Here is a 23635-nt window from a genome sequence, read left to right as displayed (position 1 = left end):
CAGGTCACATCTTCCAGTTAGTGCAAGGCTGCTGCACAGGAACAGCCATACCAAAGCAAACTGAAAGTCCATGTATCCCTGTGTCCTTGCTGAACCAGAATAACAGCCCATCTAGCCTGGTAACCCCACCTCTCTGCAGTACTGGATCAGACCAATCACTCATATAGCCTAGTATCCCACATCCTTGCTGTATTGGATCAGACCTAAAGGCCATCTAGCTCTGTATCTCATCTCCCTGCTGCACTGGATCAAACCAGTGATCCATCCTGTCTCTGACAGTGGCTATTACAAGATGTCTCAGTGGGAGGTGCAAGAAACCATCTAATGGATATTGTATAGAAACATGTTTAGAGGACAAGCTTCTTCCTAACATAACTAGGTAAACAGGGTCCGAATGAGTTCTCCCATGACAGCTAGCTAGCCATTTACAGTTAAACAAAATAAACTTGGGAACAGACTTTTTTGTGGTGGCTTATTTATTTTGAAATGTTGCCTTGAAACTTTTTGTTTTATTTAGCCCTGAGAGGAAGGATGGTGGGTGAGATCAGCAAACATTTCAGGAGATGTGATGCTTCTAAAGTACAAACCCAAGATCCCAAGCGATACAGGACCCCTTAACATTTAAATGAGCCCTTCTGAGAGGCCTGATGCTGATAAGAATGACTGACCTCATGAAAAATGGGCTTTGTTTTCTCACTTAAACAGTGAGAAAATTTCATGGAGCCCTGAGTTCTCACTGGGGTGGAGACCCAATGTGGCACAAGTTAGTAACCGCTGTGGTGGGATAGGCAGGGCCAGATCTGGAGTCAACGGAGCAACCCCCAGATGAAGCAGTTAAACCCCAACTCAAAGACTGGATTTTCCACAGTTAAAAGGGAAATTAGATAACTATACACACACACACACAAACAGACTGAAATATGTAGGGTTAGAAATCCCCAGTAACAACATTGATGGCCCAAACTCTCTGCAGTGACCCCAACCCGTGACACTCCCTCTCTGTGTCCCTTCTCAACAGTGGGGCTGTGAGTGTAGCTGGATTGGGCAGTGGCTCCATCTACTGTCCCACGGGGGAATCTCTTCTCTTCCTTGCCACATGCCATGCAGTTGCAGTACTCTATCTGTCAGTCCAGCTGCTCAGTGGATTTGCCCATGTCACCTGGTTTCAGTTGTTCCTTTCCACACAGAATCATAGGACTGGAAGGGATCTGGAGAGATCATCAAATCCAGGGGTTCTCAACCTTTTTCTTGCTGAGGCCCCTATAAAAACATCCTATAAAAACAACAAGGCCCGGCGGGGGGAAGCGTGGGCTCCAGCCCAGGGGGACACACTTGGGCATAGGCATAGTTTTACTTCTATTTTTTTGGGGGGTGGGGGGGAGGAAGGCCTGGCAGGGCTCATCCCAGCTCCACACAGCAGGGTCCAGGGAGGATGTGCCATCTCCACCCCCTGACTCACTCAGGAGGGCACCCAGCTTGTCTGTGCTCTGGGGCGATGCAACCAAAAATATAACTGAAAGGGGGGACTCAGTTCAAAAAGTTTGAAAACCGCTCAGGGTGCGGGCAGGAGGTTAGTTAGGGGCTGTGTGAAATGAGGGGAGTAGCTCAGGGTGCAGGGAGGGGATAGCTAAGGGCTGTGTATGGGCAGGGGGTAGCTCAGGGTGCAGGCAGGGGGTAGCTATGGGCAGGGGGGCTTCCAGTGCAATGCCCAGCTTCAGGGGCAAGGCACTGGGACTCCCGGCTTCAGCCTCCCTGCTGCTCCTGGCTTGTGGGGGAGGGGAGGTTTGCCAGCTCTAGCACCGCGTTGCTCCTGGCTTGGAGGGGATGTGGGGACCCTGCCGGCTTCAGCCCCACCTAGCTTCTGGCTGCGCCACTCCCGGCTTGGGGGGCATGGGGAGGGCACCGCGGGCTTAGGGGGAAGGGGGGGGCAGGCTTCAGCACTGGGGCTCCAGGTTTCAGCCGTGCGGCTCTGCGGCCCCCCTGAAAGGGCTCACTGACCCCCAGCTGAGAACCACTGATCTAATCCAGTCCCCTGCACTCATGGCATGACTAAGCATCATCTAGATCATCCTGGACAGGTGTTTGTCTAACCTACTCTTAAAAATCTCCACTGATGGAGATTCCAGAACCCCTCAGGCAATTTATTTCAGTGCTTAACCACCCTGACAGGAAGTTAGCCATTGATAGCTACTCTCTGGGAATGGTTTTCCACCAGTTTTGCACGCATCTTATAGTAGCTCCATCTAAGTTGTCTTTCCCTAGTTTGTTTATGAGAAGGTCAGGTGAGACTGCATCAAAAGCCTTACTACCGTCAACATATACCACATCTACTGCTTCTCCCCATCCACAAGGCTCGTTACCCTGTCAAAGAAAGCTATCAGGTTGGTTTGACACGATTCGTTCTTGACAAATCCATGCTGGCTATTACTTATCACCTTATTATCTTCCAGATGTTTGCAAATTTAGAGCTTAATTATTTGCTCCATTATCTTTCCAGGTACAGAAGTTAAGATGACTGGCCTGTATTTCCCCAGGTTGTCCTTATTTTCCTTTTTATAGATGCCCATTTCCAGTCTTCTGGAATCTCTCCCGTTTTCCATGACTTTTCAAAGATAATCACTAATGGCTCAGATATCTCCTCAGTCAGCTTCTTGAGTATTCTAGGATGCATTTCATCAGGCCCTGGTGACCTGAAGACATCTAATTGGTCTAAGTAATGTTTTACTTGTTCTTTTCCTATTTTATCCTCGGATCTCACCTCATTTTCACTGGCATTCAGTATGCTAGATGTCCAATTACCACTAACCCTCTTCTTGAACACTGAAACAAAGAAGTCATTAAGCACCTCTCCCATTTCCACATTTTCTGTTATTGTTTTTTCCCTCTTCATTGAGTAAGGGGCCTACCCTGTCCTTGATCTTCCTCTTGCTTCTAATGTATTTGTAGAATGTTCTCTTGTCACCCTTTACGTCTCTAGCTATGATCTGTTTTGTTCCTTGGCCTTTCTAATTTTGTCCCTACATACTTGTTATTTATGTTCATCCTTTGTCATAATTTGACCTAGTTTCCACTTTACGTACAACAATTTTTTGATTTTTAGATCATTGAAGATCTCCTGGTTAAGCCAGCGTGGTCTCTGGCTATACTTCCTATCTTTCCTATGAGGTGCAACTGCCCCACTCCAGTAAAAGCAGCCCTGGAGAGGGCTGTGGCTGGGCTAGGCTGATTCAGGAAGCAGCCACAGTTGTGCCCAGCTCAATCAGGGCCCAGCTGGCCCTTATAAGAGGGCTTGGGGCCAGAAGTGAGAGGAGTGTCACTCTAGTCCTGGAGGGAGAAGGGCTAGCTGCCTGGGAGCAAGGTACCTGAAGTGGAGCAGTGCTGGGGAAGGGCAAAGGGAGCTGGGGATCAGCAGCCTGGTAAATCCCCAGGCGGAGGCCTTGTTGAAGGCCTAAGAAAGGTACTGGGGAGGCAGAGGGGCAGCCTTGGGATAGGCAAAGGCAGCAGGTCCTACCCCCTTGCCAATGATGAGTAGCCACTGCAGTCTGCCCCAGTGAGCAGGGGCTAGATGATGACTGGCAGTAGCCACTGAGGCAAGGTGGGTTTAGAGGGTTGGGGGTTCCCCTGGGAGGGGAGACTCAGAGTGTGGGGGTACAGGTAGGGGGCAGCACCCCAAGGTAAAAGGGCACCGAGGTCCAGGAGGGATATGGGGGCCCTAAGGCAGGCAAGACACCAGCCTGCAGAGGGGGCTCCCAGTGCTGAAGAGCTAACTTCCAAGATGACCAGCAGGAGGCGCTGTGCCGGTGACCCTTCGCCTTGCTACAGGCACATAATAATGTCTCTGAAAAACTGCCAACTCTTGAACTGTTTTTCCCTTTAGACTTGCTACCCAGGGATCTTTCCTACCAACTCCCTGAATTTTCTTAAGTCAGCCTTCTTGAAAGGCAGCACCTTGCACAGACACATTGAATGTTGCCTGACATTATCAAGCTCTTTCTGAAATTCCTCACAATCCACCCAAACAAAAGAATTCAGTGGCCCGGGCAAGTTTTCCTATCTCATGTTTTTAGTCCATTATTCCAGGTCAATAATAAAAACACAGAACACGACCAATCCTATTGTTGCCACTCAGGGCCTCCCACTCTCCAGGTGATCATTAATTCCCACCTCTCCCCATCCAATTCTTACACCTCACATATGGGCTCTGTCTCTCCGATGCTCCCAGCACTGGCCTCTTTTGCCCTCCTGCTGCTGCCCTGAGGCTCTCCGGCCTCCCTCCTTTGGGCGGCTCAGGTCTCCCTTCCCACAGCTCGGCCTGGGGGCGATGGGGCAACAGGTCTCCTGGGGAAGGGACGCTGCAGGGGCTAGGGTGACCAGATGTCCCGATATTCAGGGCTTTTTCTTGTATAGGTGCCTATTACCCCCCACACACACACTTTGTCCCGATTTTTCAAACTTGCTATCTGGGCACCCTAGCAGGGGCTGGGGCTGCAGTGCAAGCAGCCCCATCCTGCAAGTTCCCCACCCCAGGGCAGAGGGGCCCAGCTGGGCTGATTTGTGGGGGGGCAGGGGGAAGCAGCAGCAATTCCTGTAATCTGACCTTTCCCGCACCCTCCCCCCACAAATCTCCCCATGGGTCTTCTACTAACCCCCCCAAATCCTCTCTGCTCCCCTGAATCTGCCTCTTCACACCCTGCCTTGCCCTGCACCTCCTGCCCTTCAGTCACCCCCAAAAAGTCTTTTCCCCCTCCTGCCCCTCACACCCCCTGAATTGCCACCTGCCGCCTCCTGCTTCCATCGCCTTCGCTTGCCCTTTGAACGGCACCCGCCCCATTCTGCTCCCTGCCCTGAAGCAAACAACCCCCCGCCCTTTGGCTTGATAACACCCCTCCCCTGCTCCAACCTCTGTGCCCCCAGCCCCAAACCGCATAGGGCTGGGAGGAGGAGAAAGTCCTTGCTGGCTAATAAAGTCAGTTTGTGCCCCACAGCCCTGCCTTGGGGAGGGAGGGAGTCAGCCTGAACTTCTCCCCCCCCCACCTCCCCCCAACACTGACCCCTGTAAACTGCCCCCGAACTTCCCCCTCCTCAACAATCCCCTCAACTCTGCCCCCCAAATCTGCCCCATGCCTGGACTCTGCCCCTCCCCCATCCTGGCCCCCTCCTCAGTCTCCCTAATGAGCCCTGTATGAACCCCCAACACCCTCTGCTCCCCTGAACCCACCTCCTGACCCCTGCAGCCCCTCCTGCACCTCAGCCCCCCTGAATTGTCCCCTCCCTTCCCTAGTGACCCCCAGCTCCACAGGGTGACTCTGCTGTGTCGGTTTAACTGTCACCCCAGGACATGCCAAGCTCCCCTCCCCCCTTACAGCCACCTGGGCCCTCATTAGCCTCGGGGGTGGGAGCTAATTTGCACAGAGGATAATGGAGCAGCCAATCAGGGGCTGGCCTGGGTGCCGGCGGGGGGGCTATACAGGGCTCCTCAGGGCTTGCAGACCCCTGGGCATGGCTGTGGCTGTGCTGGGAGCCCGGGCTGCAGGGTCAGGGAGGGCTCTGGGCCCAGCCCCAGAACCGGCAGGGGAAGCAGGAGGCTCTGGTGCTGCGCAGGGTGGGGCAAGAGCTGGGTACAAGAGGCCCCAGTCACTGCAGCTCCCCCTCTGTGGGGCTCCAGGGGAGAGGTCTGGAGCATTTGTCACACGCTTGGGATCCCCCCTTTAAGGGAGGACAAACTGGGCTTCATTCATACCCCAGTCTCAGTCATAATGCTGGGGTAACAGCGGGGGCCCCTTTCATAAATCACCTCATTATTTTTAGCTCTTTGTTTCATGGGTTGTAAGCCTCCCACATTCTCATTCAGTGAAAGAGAGCCGTCCCCTCCTGCTACCGACTGCTAGCCGTCCCCTCCTGCTACCGACACGGCCTGGCCTGGGAATGTGAAGGAATCTCTCCGAACTGAGAGGAGACACGCACAGAAACATACAGTCCTCTGTATTGGAGAGCGAGAGGCTGGAGAGACACAGACACACCTTCAGTTCACTGAGCTCTCATGTTAATAACAGTTTGAAGAACATCCATCCAGTCTAGAAGAAAGGTTTGCACTCTCCGAGCAGCTCAGCACAGGGGATGGGGGCGCTGGGGCAGTAAAAAGGCTCCAGGGAGCCCTGAACCACGGTGGCTCCTGCTGGGGTGCCCAGGCACAACGGGGCACAGCTCGGTAACTGCTGGGATGGGAGAGGCTGTAACAGCACTGAGGGAAGCTGAATGTAGGGGGATTTCTAGTTAAAAGGGAAGTTAGAGTTATTACAGTAAATGTGTAGGGAGAAAGAAAAGGAGGACTTGTGGCACCTTAGAGACTAACCAATTTATTTGAGCATGAGCTTTCGTGAGCTACAGCTCACTTCATCGGATGCATACCGTGGAAACTGCCGCAGACATTATATACACACACAGATCATGAAACAATACCTCCTCCCACCCCACTCTCCTGCTGGTAATAGCTTATCTAAAGTGATCATCAAGTTGGGCCATTTCCAGCACAAATCCAGGTTTTCTCACCCTCCACCCCCCCACACACAAACTCACTCTCCTGCTGGCAATAGCCCATCCAAAGTGACAACTCTCTTCACAATGTGCATGATAATCAAGGTGGGCCATTTCCTGCACAAATCCAGGTTCTCTCATCCCCTCACCCCCCTCCAAAAACCACACACACAAACTCACTCTCCTGCTGGTAATAGCTCATCCAAAGTGACCACTCTCCCTACAATGTGCAGGGTAATCAATGTGGGCCATGTCCAGCACAAATCCAGGCTTTCTCACCCCCCCGCTTTTTTTTTCCCGGGGACACACACACACACACACAAACTCACTCTCCTGCTGGCAATAGCTCATCCAAACTGACCGCTCTCCAAGTTTAAATCCAAGTTTAACCAGAACGTCGGGGGGGGTGGGTCGGAAAAAACAAGGGGAAATAGGCTACCTTGCATAATGACTTAGCCACTCCCAGTCTCTATTTATTCTTGTGACACTCCCCCACTCCCACAGGGCCACAGACCCCCCAGTTGAGAACCACTGTGGTAGAATAGATCCCTGTCAGCCGGAAGAGCTGAGGCTTTGTCTTGAGTTTTCTACACTCAATTACTGGGCTTGAGTCAGCCTCTCTCACATGAGAAGAGCCACACTGTGAATAAACAAAGGTCCTGCTGTGTCCAGACTGGCACTGCACTCACTCAGGTGGGGCACTGAGACTTTTAGGAGCTCATCCCAAGGCTCTTTGCACAGCAGTGAGCTGAGCCACTCTATGGATTCTTTCCCAGTGGATGGTGGGAGAACTTGTCTGTCCTTTCTTGGGACACAGGGGGAAGAGTGGGAAGGCATTGGAGAATTAGAAGCACTCAAGTGCAGCTAGCTTGCATCCATACTACAGAAAGATCATGTTAGCTGGTGAGTTGTGCTAACTTAGGCTTTAGCCTGTGCCCCAAGGGGCCAGCTCACTTGAGTTATTAGCAGCACATCTTAAGGGTTTTTCTGTGTGGACAGGAGTCGACTTAGGGCAATGCATAAGGTGTAGCTCGAGTTAACTCGGCATCTCCTTTTGAATCTGAGCAATATTATCTGCAGAATACAATGAAAATACTTCACTCTCACAAGCCCCATTCACACCTGGCAGTGCCAATCTCTTCTAACCATGTTCACTACCACTACAGAACAAAGGGCGATAAGAGGACATTGTCTTGGGGAAGGTCTGTCTCCTCCGGCTCTCTGGTTTGTTGAAAGTCTAATTCCAACTCGGGATTTATGCCACCTTTCTCCCACAGCTTTGGGGCTCGCAGAGTCTGTGATTCCGGATTTAATACCTCCATCAAGATAAACAGAAGAGAAATAAGTTATTTAATGACTAATTCTCTTCAATCACATCCTCTTTTGTATGTGTTTGTTTTATTCAATACACTGCACCTGCCGCCAGGGCCGGCCCACAACATTTTGGCACCTTAGGCATTAGGGTGACCAGATGTCCCAATTTTATAGGGCCAGGGCCGACTTTTGGGTCTTTTTCTTATATGGGTTCCTATTACTCCCCACCCCCTCTCCTGATTTTTCACATTTGCTGTCTGGTCACCCTATCAGGCGGGGAGCTCAAATGACACCCCCATGCCCCCTTGCTTGGGCCAAAACTTGGAAAGGTCTCAGTTCTGCCTTCTTTCTGTTCTACTCCGCCCATGGTACTGCTCTGCTACCTACCCCAATAAAAGAGAACTAACAACTTTAAATGCCTTGTTCAAAAATTGTCAGTACACTTTACTATGCAGACAAGAAAAGTTACATTTGCTGTTCAGGCATTTGAAAGTTAACACTGGCATTTTGATGTTTGAATAATCAAAGTGGTGCTTCCGTGCCTTCTTGGTTGCAGAGATTTGAACTGCTTCTGCTTCCTGAAGGTCCACAGTCTGGGCCAACTCATATTCTATTGAGATGGTTGCAAGGCCGACTAGCCTCTCCTGGGTCATTGTGGAGCGTAGATGTGTTTTTACTAATTTCAGCTTGGAGAAGCTGTGTTTTCCACTGGCAGCTGTTACAGGAAGTTCTGCGGGGGAGTTCTGCTGGAGGAGAAGGACTGAGGTGAGAAGGCAAAGACAGACACAGAGGCAGCAGTGGTGGTGACCCAAGCTGTGCAGGACACAATGAAAACCTCATGTTTTCTTCCACACTATGGATAGACCCCTCTTTAATGTTTTTAATGAAGTAAATACTCATGGGAACTGTGCGCTCATGGGAGACTTTAACTTCCCAGATATAGACTGCAGGACAAGTGCTAGTAATAATAATAGGGCTCAGATTTTAAAAGATGCGATAGCTGATGAATTCCTTCATCAAGTAGTTGCTGAACCAACAACTGGGGATGTCATTTTAGATTTGGTTTTGATAAGTTGTGAGAACCTCCTAGAAGAAATGGTTGTAGGGGACACCCTTGGTTCCAGTGATCATGAGCTAATTCACCTTAACCTGAAGGGAAGGATAACAAAAAATAGATCTGTGCGTAGGGTTTTTGATTTCAAAAGGGCTAACTTTAAAAAAATTAAGGATATTAGTTAGGGAAGTGGATTGGACTGAAGAACTTTTGGATCTAAAGGCAGAGGAGGCCTGGGATTCCTGCAAGTCAAAGTTGCAGAAGGTGTCAGAAGCTTGCATCCCAAGAAAGGGGAAAAAATTCATAGGCAGGACTTGTAGACCAAGCTGGATGAGCAAGCGTCTCAGAGAGGTGATTAAGACAAAGCAGAAAGTATACAGGGAGTGGAAGATGGGAGGGATCAGCAAGGAAAGCTACCTTATTGAGGTTAGAACATGTCGGGATAAAGTGAGAAAGGCTACAAGCCATGTAGAGTTGGAGCTTGCAAAGGGAATTAAAACAAATAGTAAAAGGTTCTATAGCCATATAAATAATAGAGATTACCATATCCGAGGTAGAAGCCAAACTTGTACAGCTGAATGGGACTAAATGGGGGGCCCAGATAATCTTCATCCAAGAATATTAAAGGAATTGGCACATGAAATTGCAAGTCCATTAGCAAGAATTTTTAATGAATTTGTAAACGCAGGGGTTGTACCACATGACTGGAGAATTGCTAACATAGTTCCTATTTTTAAGAAAGGAAAACAAGTGATCCGGGTAACTACAGGCCTGTTAGTTTGACATCTGTAGTATAGAAAAAAATTTGAAGGAGAAAGTAGTTAAGGACATTGAGGTCAATGGTAAATGGGACAAAATACAACATGGTTTTACAAAAGGTAGATCGTGCCAGACCAACCTGATCTCCTTCCTTGAGACAGTAACAGATTTTTTAGACAAAGGAAACACAGTGGATCTAATTTAGCTAGATTTCAGTAAGGCGTTTGTTATGGTGCTACATGGGGAATTATTAGTTCAAGAATACTAATTATTACAGAGGGTCCTACTGAAAGGTGAACTGTCAGGCTGGAGGGAGGTTACCAGTGGAGTTCCTCAGGGATCGGTTTTGGGACCAATCTTATTTAATCTTTTTATTCCTGACCTCGGCACAAAAAGTGAGTGTACACTAATAATGTTTGTGTGTGACACAAAGCTGGAAGGTATTGCCAATTCAGAGAAGGACCGGGATATCATACAGGAAGACCTGAATGACCTTGTAAACTGGAGTAATAGTAATAGGATGAAAATTAAGAGTGAGAAGTGGAAGGTCATGCATTTAGGGATTAATAACAAGAATTTTAGTTATAAGCTGGAGATGCATCAATTGGAAGTAACAGAGGAGGAGAAGGACCTTGGAGGATTGGTTGACCGCAGGATGACTATGGGCCACCAATGTGATATGGCCGTGAAGAAAGCTAATGTGGTTTTGGCATGCATCAGGTGAGGTATTTCTAGTAGAGATAAGGAGGTGTTAGTACCGTTCTACAAGGCACTGGTGAGACCTCATCTGGAAGACTGTGTGCAGTTCTGATCTCCCATGTTTAAGAAGGATACAGGAACAGGTACAGAGAAGAGCTACTAGGATGATCTGAGAAATGGAAAACCTGTCTTATGAAAGGAGACTCAAGGAGCTTGGCTTCTTTAGCCTAACCAAAAGAAGGCTGAGGGAACATGTGATTGCTCTCTATAAATACATCAGAGGGATAAATACCATGGAGGGAGAGGAATTCTTTAAGCTCAGTACCAATGTGGACACAAGAACAAATGGATACTGTGGAAGAAGACAAGTTCTTACTTTTAGTTTGCATGCAACAAGTTAGAGACAGTTTTATTTTTAGGCAATTGTAAGAAGGAAGACAGCCGTTTGGACAGGGTGTCTGTTTTTATGCAAATTTTTAAAGTATAAACAATGTAAAGCAAGTATTTATACCTTTTTATTACATAAAGCTCTGCTTTGTCTATACATTTTTTATATTTTATTTGTTTTTAACATGTTTTTGCTACAATTACATTTTATTGTTCTTTTAAGGCAAGGTTTTTGCTTTGCAATTTTTGTACGCTTACACCTGTTTTGACTTTAGAAGTTTTGAGTTCTTAGGGGTTAGAGTTAGCCTGACTTTTGCTTTTTTTTTTTAACAGAACTAAGAGGGCTGCACTTAAATGCCCTTTTTTACTTTCAGACTCCCCTCTTCACTGCTTTTAGCACAACCATCATTTTTAAACTTTTATTTTTATTAGAGCTTGTATTTTTGATATTTGATTAAAAGGATCAGCCCCATAACTTTTGGTTGGATGTAACGATAATGCATAATTAGTATGAACATGAAAAGTATTTTTGTTATTCTGTTTTTTATAACAACAATAACATATTTTTTAATTAAACAAAAACAATACAAACATTAATGTGTTTACTGTAATAATATGCTGGAGTTATTTTGTAGCCTTAGTTACATAGCACAATATATTATAATTAGTCCATAAGATAAATGCTTTATAGATGGTATGAAAGGCATGTTTTTTAATTTGATATCTATTTTGAAGCACATAGGTTTGGCCTTGTAATTTAGAGATTTTTTGAACCTTTGGTAGGAGTGAGCGTAGGTTTTGGAATTGGTCGGGTATTAAGGTGGTTTAATGAAAGGGTATTTGAAGCCTAAGATTTAATTATAGGATTTTATTTGCAGGCCAATAGATAAGGATTTTTTGCATCAATGGTGAAATTAAAATGTATGTTTTGCAAATGGTGACCTTAACGTTTACACAGCTGTAACCAGCTTGGAAGAGCAGGTGTTTTGTTAGGGTCGGTGTTTGTTTTCTACTTTTTTAACAAATGCTGTTAGAAACAGTGACAAATTTTATTTTGGCTTAAGCTTTTGTACGCATTGAGGCTGTGGGGGCTTTAAAGGCCAAAAATGTTTATTGGCTTTTTATTTTTATGTATACATTGGGTGTTATTTTAGGAGCACTGACTATAAATTGGCTAGGCATACCAGGGGAATTAATTTTTTTAATATTACCGTGAATTGTTTCATGTTCTATGCATTTTTTTTACGGACCTGCAGGATTTGGTATGTGGGAGCCCACACCCCTTTCACCGGCCCGTAGGCTTGGCAGGAGATGAGATGGCACTTTTGAAGCACTAGTAAGGGCAGTGGGCCAGGCCTGGTGCTTAAGGTCACTGTGAATGGCCGTTAGCTGGTTATTTAGGAAATTTGGAACATGCCAGATTTTACTGCAATTTTTTTTGCCTTAGTGATATTTAATACCATTTTTATTAACAGCTTTTGGGTTATTAACCTAAGGGCGGAGATAACATGTAATTTATCCATTTCAGCTTGCACTTGGGTTAATTGTGCTTTAGTAATAAGACTAGTGGCCTTTTTTAGCTGCCCTGATTTTTTTATTATGTTGTTGGCTTTTATAAATGTTTTCAATTGCTGCTGCACGATTGGCCCCACTTGACAAGTGTTTGACCAAATATTTTTTTAGAGGAGACATGGGCGCTTTGCTCTGCTCACTGAATGGCAGCTTTTTTGGAGCAGTTGGGATACATATACGTGACCTGAAAGCTAAATAGGGCAAGGGTAAATTTTATCATTTTTAATATAGCATTAATTACTATTACTTTAACACGTTTCTTTTAGTAAAGTACCATACCACATTTGTTGTTTATATAGTTTAAAATACTTTAAAGAAGCATTGACATGAATTGCATAGGAGGGGTATATTGCAATATGGTACAGATTAGGTTATTAATTACTGGGACTATTTTAGTACAGGTAAATTTTTGGTGGCAGAACACACCCTTTTTTAAATATGAATTTGATTATTTACTAATTGGGCAACCAAAAACAATAAGGACCTTTTTTATGACATATTATAGACCCCTAAGATGGCTTTTATATTAACCCCGCTATAAAATCCACTAATTTTAATTTTAGATTTTTGAGGCTTATTTGTGGTGATATTGTATACTTTTCTTTTTATGGACTAGTTTGTTTTTTATTTAATTGTTTTCTTAGATAAGATATTTTGAACCTTAAACCTAATTTTTTAAACAATATTTAAATACATTATTAAAATGTGAAGGCCTTGGCCATTGGGTTTTATTAGAATATCTGGTGTTGTTTGTATTTGGATGTGTTACGGGGGTAGAAGTATCATGGAGGGAATGGCGGGGGCAGTGGCAACAAGGCACCTTTGGTATTTGTTATCTGAAAGCGAAGTAGGGAGGGCAATACATGCTGAAGGTACTTATTGAAAAACACAGGGCACAGCCTTGGAATAAACCCCCAAACCCAATTAATACCACACTTTTAAGCATGGATTTTACAAGGGTTTTTTTTGCCAGTGTATAACGCTACGCCTTGTTTACCAGGGCCAGTTTTTAATGTTCTTTGTAGTTAGGAATTTTTGGACTTTGGCGGTTTTAGCAGAGTGAGCGGCTTTGTTTGTTTGTTTGTTTTGGAGCAATTATGGTTTAGTACTGTGGAAAAAAAATATATATATATTTTTAGTTTGAATGCAACAAGTCAAAAAGAGTTTATTTTTAAGCAATTGCAAGGGAAGAAATACAATGGACGGAGAATACCTTTGCCTTAGTAGTTTTTTAAAGTATAAACAATATAAAGCAGTATTTATACCCTTTGATTATATAAGATGGTGTCTTTGTTTATACTTTTTTGATATTTTATTTGTTTTTCAAATTTTTTGTTAACAATTACATTTTATTTTTATTTTAAGGCAAGGTTAAACAGCTTTGCCTGCAGTTTTTTATACGCTTTACCAGGTCTGCCTTTACAAATTTTGCGTTATTATGGTTCTGCGTTAGCCTGACTGTTGCTTTGTTTTTCAATCAACTGAGAGGCCGACATTTAATGTTTTTTAATTTTGTTTTTACACTCCCCCCCCCACCCCACTTTTGGGCATTTTTTAGCACAACTACCATTTTAAATTTTTTATTTTTATTAGATTTTGTATTTTTGATTTTAGATTAAATGGTTAGCCTTATCAACTGTGACTGGATATAACAACAAAGCATACTGTTTGAACATGAAAGGTATTTTTCTTATTACATTTTTTACAACAACATATTTTTAAACTGCAGAAAAACAATATAAACATTACTGTTTTTATTGGAACAATCTGCTGGGGTTGATTTATAGCCTTAGTTACATAACACATTACATTATGATAGACACTTTATAAACTGTGGAATGCATGGTTTTTAATTGAATATATAATTTGAAGTATAATATAATATACTTTGAAGTACATAAATATATATGTACATCAATGAAGTACATAAATTTGACCTTGTAATTTAGAGATTTTTTGAACCTTTGGTAGGAGTGAGTGTAGGTTTTGGAATTGGTTTGGTATGAAGGTAGTTTAATTCAAAGGTATTTGAAACCTAAGATTTAATTGTAGGACTTTATTTGCAGGCCAATAATGGAATTGTTGGCAGCAGTGATGAGATTAAAATGTACATTTTACAAAGTGGTGGCCTCAACATTTACACGGCTGTTACTAACTGGGAAATTAGGTGTTTTGTTCGGATCGTTTTCTGTTTTCTACCTTTTTAACAACCATTGTTATAAACAGTGACGACTTTTTTTGGCTTTAGCTTTTGTATGCACTGAAGCTGTGGGAGCTTTAAAGGCCAAAGTGTTTATTAATTTTTTATTTTTACTTAAACATTAGGTGTTATTTTAGGAGCACTGACTATAAATTGGCTAGGCATACCAGGGGAATTAATTTTTTTTAATATTACTGTGAATTGTTTCATGTTCTATGCATTTTTTTTACGGACCTGCAGCATTTGGTATGTAGGAGCCCACACCCCTTTCACCGGCCCGTAGGCTTGGCAGGAGCACTGCGAGTGCCTGCAACTTTACCCTGAAAACGTTTAAGTTTGTTTTTACGGCCACAGATCAGATGGCACTTTGGAAGCACTAGTAAGGGCAGTGGACCAAGCCTGATGCTTAAGGTTACTTTGAATGGCTGTTAGCTGGTTATCTGGGAAATTCTGAATGTTTGAACATGCCAGATTTTACTGCATTTTTTTCTTTGCCTTAGTGATATTTAATACCATTTTTGTTAACCGCTTTTGGGTCCTTGAACTAAGGGTGGAGATAACATGTAATTTACCAACTTTAGCCTGTACCTGGGTTAACTGTCCTTTAGTAATAAGACCAGTGGCCTTTTTTAGCTGTTTTAATTTTTTATTATGCTGTTGGCCTTGCAATGTTTTAAATTGCTGCTGCACTCCTGGCACCATTTTACAGGTGTTTTACCAGATTTCCTTTTTCTAGAGGAGACCCAGGGCCTTTGTTGTGCCAACAGAACAGCAGCCCCCTTGGAGCAGTTTGGATATATAAAATTGACCTGAAACGAGATAGGGCCAAACAAATTTGACAATTTTTAATGTAACATTAATTACTGTTAATTAGTATTTTAAAACTTTTTTTTAATAAATACGATACCACATTTGTTTAAAATTTTTCATGTACCTTTAAGAAGCATTGACATGAATAGCATAGGAAGGGGTATATTGCAATATGGTACAGATTAGGTTATTAATTACTGGGACTATTTTAGTACAGGTAAATTTTTGGTGGCAGAACACACCTTTTTTAAATATGAATTTGATTATTTACTAATTGGGTCACCAAAAACAGTAAGGACCCATTTTTTATATATATATACTGCAGATCCCTGGAATGGCCATTATATTAACCCCATTATAAAACCCACTAATTTACATTTTAAATTTTTTAGGCTTATTTGTAGTCATGTGATATACCTTTACTTTTACTGACCGGTTTGTTTTATTTAATTGTTTGCTTATATGGGATATTTTGAACATTAAAAATATTTTTTAAACAATATTTAAATAAATTAGTAAAGTGGGAAGGCCTTGGCTATTGGGTGTTATTAGACTATATGGTATTGTCCATACTTGGATGTGTTACGGGGGGATAGTATAGTGGAGAAAATGGCGGGGGCAGTGGCAACAAGGCGTTTTTGGTATTTGTTATTTAACAGCCAATCAGAAAGGACAATACATGCTGAAGATACTTATTTAAAAACACAGGGCACAGCCTGTGGAATAAAGCCCCACATTTAATTAATACCACTTTGTTAAGCATGGGTTTTACAAGGCTTTTTTGGCCAGTGTATCTTTTTTCGTTTTTTTACCAGGGTTAGTTTTTAATATTTTTTGTAGTTAGGAATTTTTGGATGTTGGTAGTTTTAGCAGAGAGAGCGGGGTTTTTTTTGTTTGAAGCAGTTGTGGTTTAGTACCATGTAGGGGAGAAGTGACCAGCACGTTACCCTGAAGTGGTTTGGGTTTTTTGGCAAATGCTGGCTGTGTGGTAATTTCATTACTGGACAAGTGAGCGGTTACTAGCACTTCAGTTTGTTTGTTTGTTTTGCTGTCCAGATGGAGGAAAAGTAATACCAGAAGGAGGGAGCGGATGATTAGTAGTTGAAGTGGAGTTATTTTGAGGCCGAGGGGCTTTTTTGCAGAAAGAAGCATGGGTTCAGGCAGTGAGCTCTTGGCACTTTACAGCAGTGTTAGTAGTTAGCAGGACTTGCTAAGGGCCTTTTTAGTGTGGGGCCAGAGCAGTTTTGTGTTGATGGACCTGTACGTAGACCCAGTTACCTGTTTTTTAACCAATGGCAGGCTGGTTGAGGTTTCTTGGAGCAGGACTTGTCTTACCTGTGAATACAGAGACCTAACACATTTTATTAATGCCTGGCAGTGTTCTGCAGATTTTACGGCTGCTTGGACCCATTTTAAGACCCCGTTTTCTTCTTGGGGCAGTTAGGTTTAATAAAACCCCTTATGTATTTTTAGCTCATTTGACTAAAATGTTTATGGCCAAATGATTTTAATTAAATCATTTTTTTGCCTGGATTTATTTGCAGACCTTTTTTTGGAAAAGGGCCCTTTTTTTTTTTTTTTGACTGGCTGCAAAGAAAACAAGAATTTCTTTTTTTTCCCAGCATTTTGTAAAATATAACTACTTAATTTTTTCAGCAATTATAGAGTTAACTTTAGTTTTTTAAAATTACTTATTTTTTAAAATGACACTTAAAATAGTAAAATCTAAGTTAATTAATTGTTTTAGGGATTTAAATTTTTGATGCTTGTAATTAGCTATGCTTTTAAAGTTTTTAACTTTTAAAAAAAAAAAATGTTGTGTTGCTTGCTTGGGCCCGATTTTGCTTTTTTTGCTGAACCGTTCCTTTTTATGGGTACAAGCCTTGTTTTATTACCACTTTAGCAAGGAGGGTGGGCTTTTTAACTAGCCCCCACCCCTTTGGGTTATTTTTTTGGAAACATTTTTATTTCCAAGGGCTACCCGGGTGGTGGCGTGTGAGGCTGGCCACCTGGGCAGAATGCATGGCCAAATGGCGTTGTCACTGTTTCATGTTTTTTACGGCAGACACACGGCCATTGCGGCATATGCTGAGCACACATGGTTACAATGCAGGACAGCTTTTTTTATTTTTAGGCCAAACTGACTTTTAAATTAACCCTCCCCCCCTTTATTTTTTTTTTCATTTAGCTTTAACTAATTGGGGATATGAAAGAGCTGAGAGGGTTAACAATATAGTTTGGGTAGGGAGGCATTTGGTTGCATTACTTTTAGTTTTTAAATTTTGTACTTGAGTTTTTAATTTGGGGAGGGAGTTTTTTGGCTTTTGCACTTGAGACTTATGGAGGTTTTTGTAGCTTTTTTTTTGAGGTGTATGATTTTATTTAAATTGAAGGTACCTTTTAGTGGGAATTGTTTAGAGGGATTATTATGTAAAAATTTTAATTACACAAGGGAGTATTTTGTTCACCTAGCGCTTATAAAATAGTTTCCCCAGTTTATTTTGTTTGCTGTGTTAGCTGCTTAAAAGCTGAAAAGATTTTTACATACTTTAGGGAAAGGGTTTGCGGGGTAGCAGCTTATAAGTAGGAAAGGCTTTTACTTTTTTGCACTGTTTGCTGGGTCATGAGGTTTGGCTGACCCCTCCCCCCTTATGTTTAGAACTTCTGTACTTAGAGAGTGAGGGCCCTGGTGTGCCTGAAGTTAGCTTAAGTCCCAGACCTCGATAACGGCACTTACTTTTTACACATTTATTATTTACTTTTATTTTATTTACTTTGATCTTTAGATGCATTTTTTTAATCTATAACCTTAATGTTTTATGTTTGGACGTAATACACCCTTATTGAGGCAGCAAAAATGTTTTGCTTTGATTAGGTTTGACCTCAACCTCATATTGGGGGTGCGGAAAAAAGTTTTTCAGCACCACTTTGCATTTGGCCTTGTTGCATAATAAATAAGTTTGCATGGCGTGAGCCCAAAGGGACAGACAGTCCCATGGTTAGGATTTTTTTTTTTTTTTGATACCCTAGTATCGATTTTTATAGGTTTTTTTTTACCTTTTGTTTGGTGCTTTGGGCTTTGAAGGGGAAAGGTTTGTAGTAGTTGCTGCTGTTTTAGCCGGGCATCGTTATCCGAGTCACGGCACCAAATTGTGGAAGAAAACAAGTTCTTACTTTTAGTTTGGATGCAACAAGTTAGAGACAGTTTTATTTTTAGGCAATTGCAAGAAGGAAGACGTCCGTTTGGACAGAGTGTCCTTACGCAAATTTTTAAAGTCTAAAAAATGTAAAGCAAGTATTTATAGCTTTTTATTATTTATGTAATAATAAAGCTTTGTTTTGTTTATACTTTTTTATATTTGATTTGTAGCAAAAAATGTTAAACAATTACATTTTATTGTTATTGTAAGGCAAGGTTAAAACCAGCTTTGCTTTGCAATTTTTATACGCTTACCAGTTTTGCCTTTACAAGTTTTGCATTAGAGTTAGCCTGACTTTTGCTTTCTTTTCAACAGAACTAAGATGCCTGCCATTAAAGCCCCTTTTATTACTTCCACAGGAAGTTTAGACTTGAAATTAGATAAAGGTTTCTTACCATCAGAGGAGTTAAGTTCTGGAACAGCCTTCCAAGGGAAGCAGTGGGAGCAAAAGACCTAGCTGGTTTCAAGATTAAGCTTGATAAATTTGTGGAGGAGATAGTATGATGGGTTAACATGATTTTGGCAATTAATTGATCTTTGACTATTTGTGGTAGATGGGGCCTAGTGGCCTGGGATGGGAAGTTGGATGGAATGGGATCTGAGTTACCCAGAAAAGAATTCTCTGTAGTATCTGGCTGGTGAATCTTGCCCACATGCTCAGGGTTCAGCTGATTGCCATATTTGGGGTCAGGAAGGAATTTTCTCCCAGGGCAGACTGGCAGAAGCCCTGGGGTTCTTTTGCCTTCCTCTGCAGCATAGGGCACGGGTCACTTGCTGGAGGATTCTCTGCACCTTGAAGTCTTTAAACCATGATTTGAGGACTTCAATAGCTCAGATGCAGGTGAGAGGTTTATTGCAGGAGTGGGTGGGTGAGATTCTGTGGCCTGCACACAACACTCGCCATTAAAGGCATGTATTCCGTATGGCTGATGTCAGGTGTGCAGTCCAGAATAACAGGGTAATATCTTGCTGACTTAAGATCTCCCACAATCATCGATTTGACTTTTGTTGCCAGTAACTGAATGATCTCATTTTGAATGGTTTTCCAAGGTAGTAGTGTGTGTAATGTGTTGGATGGGAACTACTGTTTTCATTGTCTTTGGGGAACATGAAGTTTTTCACTTGCTGTGGCCCATGCAGTACAAGGAAGTCCCTCAGGCTACTGCTCAAGTGGGTCCACAGTCCTGGATCATCTAGACTCAAGGAATTCAACTCAGCAGCAGCAGTTTCTTGCGCCTCCACCACACTCTTCTCTGATCGACACTTTTCTTCAGGAACGTGCATGGTTACATCCATTGGAGATGCAGATAGGGACGCTGCAGTAGCTGCCAGGTCACCTGCACTCTGACTAACTGGAAGATCAGGCATCTCCTCACCACTCACATCCTCACTGGGGCCGGAAGGCTCACCGTGAACATTTGTGTCTACGTATCTCAGGAGAGCTCCTTCCTGCTTAGATAAAGAAAGCAAAAGAAGCATTTCTCTTTTTCTGAATGCTGCCTCAGAGGGACGTTTTCTTCTTTCACTCATGACTGCTGTTCTGTGCCAGCTATAGTGGCTCTCAACACTCAGTTGAAGGGGACAAATAAGCAGGCTGGTAGCAGGGCCTGAGTGAAGGAAGATATCAGCGTCTGAAGGGCCTAACTGGCTCCTACTACCTTAGCTGACTTCCTGTTCTCCTCAGGTGGGTTCAGGGAAGCAGCAGGAAACAGGAAGCTCCCTGAGAAGCTGGGGTTAATCAGTCCAGGCTCCTGGGGATGCTAGAGAGGTACAGAAGAGGCTCCTCCTCCTCTCTCTCCCTGCAGCTCCTGCTGCTTTCTGTCATTCTCTCTCACCTTTTCTCCTGCCTGCCTGTTATATCTCTTGTGCCCTCCTTCCTCCAGCACAGCACTCCACCCTCTCTGTGCATCTCGAGCAGAGAGAATCCACATGCACCAGCAGCAGACACAGTTTTCTACACTCTGGGTCCTAGTGGCGCCCCCCACAGTCTGGCACCTGAGGCGGCCACCTCAGTTCACCTCCTAGTAAGTCCACCTCCTGTGGGCACAGAGCACCTAACTCCCACTGAGGTCAGCCTGGGAGGCTGGATGTGCACATTACAGGCAGTAGACTGTCAGGGCAGCATAATCTAGTGAAAAACGGTGTATTGCTCATTGCAACCCAAGCTCTCACTGTGTGGCTTTTTGTCGTGCCTCTGTTGTGTAGAGCATGAGCAGAGGTTTATGAGATGGCGGCTGCTGCTGTGGCCAGCCATCTCCGTACCTTTCCCATTGTCTCTCTTCTGGCTGTGGATGCTGGACTGCAGCAGCTCTGTGGAGGTCCCAGCCTCACTCTTTAATGTCCACTCTCCACTTGCTTGGATGGCGCTTCATGGGCCATTGAGTAGCCTCCTGAAAACATCCCAGTTGTGGACACAGTCACCAGCAACCAGTTCCCCAAGCCAAACTCCCCTTTGCAATCCAGAGAAACAGCCTGGAGCACAGGGTTTGGCCCATGCTGACTGCAGACACCACAGCTGCTGCACGGTGACTCCTGTGACCCCTCTAGCCCATCAGCACTCCGCTCTCCTGCATTCTGCTGAGCGGCTGAGATCTGGGGGAACAGAAACCCTTTGTTAGAGATGGAAAATCTCTTCACAGGGTCACTCTGTTAATGGCTGCCAGATGCCTTCCCTGTGAAACCCCAAATGTGCAGCCCCTCTGATTCCCACAGGGGAGATCTCTGCTCATTCACTGGCCACCCATGGCTGCAGTCTCTGACGGGGGGAATGTAGAGGGGTGTGTGCAGATGGTCCCTTCTACAGCACCCATAATGGGAGGAGGTTTGGCCTTGTGATGTGAGGCATGGATCTGAGACTTAAGGCACCTGGATTCTGTGACTCTGGAAGGGGGGCGAGGTCTAGTGGGTAGAGCTGGATTGGTTGACAATGAGTGAGCAGAGCTTGTGCTGAAGGACCCTGGTTCAATCCCCCCCAATTCCTGTGGTGTCTACATGTGGCCAGTGATGAGCTGCCAAAATCTTATCAACTGGTTCCCTATAAAAAGTTCTGATTGAAGAGATGTGCCCCAGTATGTATTTTTTGTACCAGCAGGATAATCAATGTCTGTATTTTCCCGGGACTAATTTTTAAAATTTAAAAATTCCTCCTAGACAGCGATTTAAGAAACAAAAAGCCTGACCTGTCTGGGAAAATGCAGATGTATATTAACCCTGCTTAAAGTTCTTTTTTAAAAAGATGGGCCTGTACTAGAAATGAGCTCCGTTTCACATGTGTGGGTCCCCGCCACTCCCTGGGGGTGTGCTAGGGTGACCAGATGTCCTGATTTTATAGGGACAGTCCCGATTTTGGGGTCTTTTTCTTATATAGGCTCCTATTACCCCCCGGCTCCAATTACCCCCTACCCCATGTCCTGATTTTTCACACTTGCTGTCTGGTCACCCTAGGGTGTGCACATGTGTGGGTCCCAGCTGCTCCCTGCCCCCCTCATTGAAGCAGGTGTGCAGGGTTACTGCCCTGGGAACAGCAGGGCACCAGTGGATGTGGGGTGGGATCAGCAGGGGGTGGCTGGAGACAGGGGCTGGCTGGGGGTAGGGTGCTGGGTGCTCACGGGGAGAGCAGCGGGACGCAGCCCAGGCCCAGCAGAGCAGCGAGGACCCAGCAGGCAGTAGTGGGAGCCCCAGGGCCAGGGGAGCAGCAGCAGCCCCAGGGCTTGTGCCCAGGGCCAGGCGGCAGCCCACGTGGCTCCCACAGTGCAGCGCCCCCAGCGGCCGGAGGAGGAATTACATCACTACCCGGCCGGAGCCCTTCAAAGCCTCAGCGCCCTCTGCAGGGAAGCGGGTTAACAACTGGCTCTAAAATGGCTTCAAAATGTAACAACCGGTTCGTGCGAACCGGCTCCAGCTCACCACTGCATGTGGCCATGACTTTACTTACCTGTCAGTGTAGGTTGTTCCGACTATTCCTGGACACATAGTACATCTGCTGCTGGCCATCCCTGAGAATGTAGGTCCTTCATCCACACAAGGACATGGCATATCAAGGTCAATCCAGCAGCTCCCATCTGGTCTTCACCTCTGCAATGGACGGCTAGTCCGACCCAGACCAGAGAAAGACACGGTGGTGTTCTTCAGGGGAATCTGCTGGAGCTCCCGTATCCCCCACTCCACCTCACTCCCCCGCATGCGAAGGAATTTCCAAAGATAGCACTAATCGTGGATAAACAAAGCAGCCAAGATGAGGTCAGTGTGGCTTGACTTACTGAGCAGACTGGTTCTAAGGGAAGAACAGATTTCTCCCCTGCTCTAGGGAGATTCCCATCGGAAAAGTATCTGATGGCGGGGGAGGGGGGGCAATGAAATCCCCCAGCCACTTGAATGGCAGGAAATCAGGACTCGGGGAGTTAAGGGGTGTCTCTGTCCTGCTGCAGGGAGCAGGCCTGGAGAGCAGAAAGGGCACTAGTGGCATTGTAGGAAAGAAAGTGACGTCTACCAGTAAAGGTGGCTGAAGCTTCTTGCAGACATTAGTGTCGAAGATCCTCACACCTCCTTTGGGGATCCTTTTCCCAAAAAGGTTGGGGCCACAACGTTCACCTCAGAGGCTGAGCTTCTGCAGACTTTTGGGATGTTCCCATCTGAGGAGGATGATTTTGGCCAGCCCTAGTTCAGAGCTTTCAGTCACCTCAACCGGTGAGTCTCTGGCACAATTATTCTAATGTATCTGAACTGTTCAGGCCTTGCCCCCACCTCTGACACCCCTTGTACCTCACCATTGCCCTCTAACAGCCCCTGTCCCTTCTCTTGATCCCTGCCATGCCCAAATACAGAGAGTAGCTCATGCTCCTTCTCTCTTAGACCTTCTTCTTACACGATCCTTCCCTACCTTTTGATAAACTGATCACTGTGCCCTTCCCCAGCTCCTGGAGGAATTGTGGCTCCTCAGGACAACCTGGGGATGGGTGGCTCCTACCTCTGGGTGGGGTGTGTGGTTTTCCATCTAAGCATCACTGAGAGCCAGTACTTCTCGATTTCACAGGATGAGGCCATGGCTCCCCAAGCCGGGCCAGCTGCAGGCTGCATTGCTGTTGGCGACATGGACAGATCCCAGAG

The sequence above is a fragment of the Eretmochelys imbricata genome, chromosome 6, assembly GCF_965152235.1.
Source record: "Eretmochelys imbricata isolate rEreImb1 chromosome 6, rEreImb1.hap1, whole genome shotgun sequence".
Lineage (NCBI taxonomy): Eukaryota > Metazoa > Chordata > Testudines > Cheloniidae > Eretmochelys > Eretmochelys imbricata.
This window is presented reverse-complemented; position numbering follows the sequence as displayed.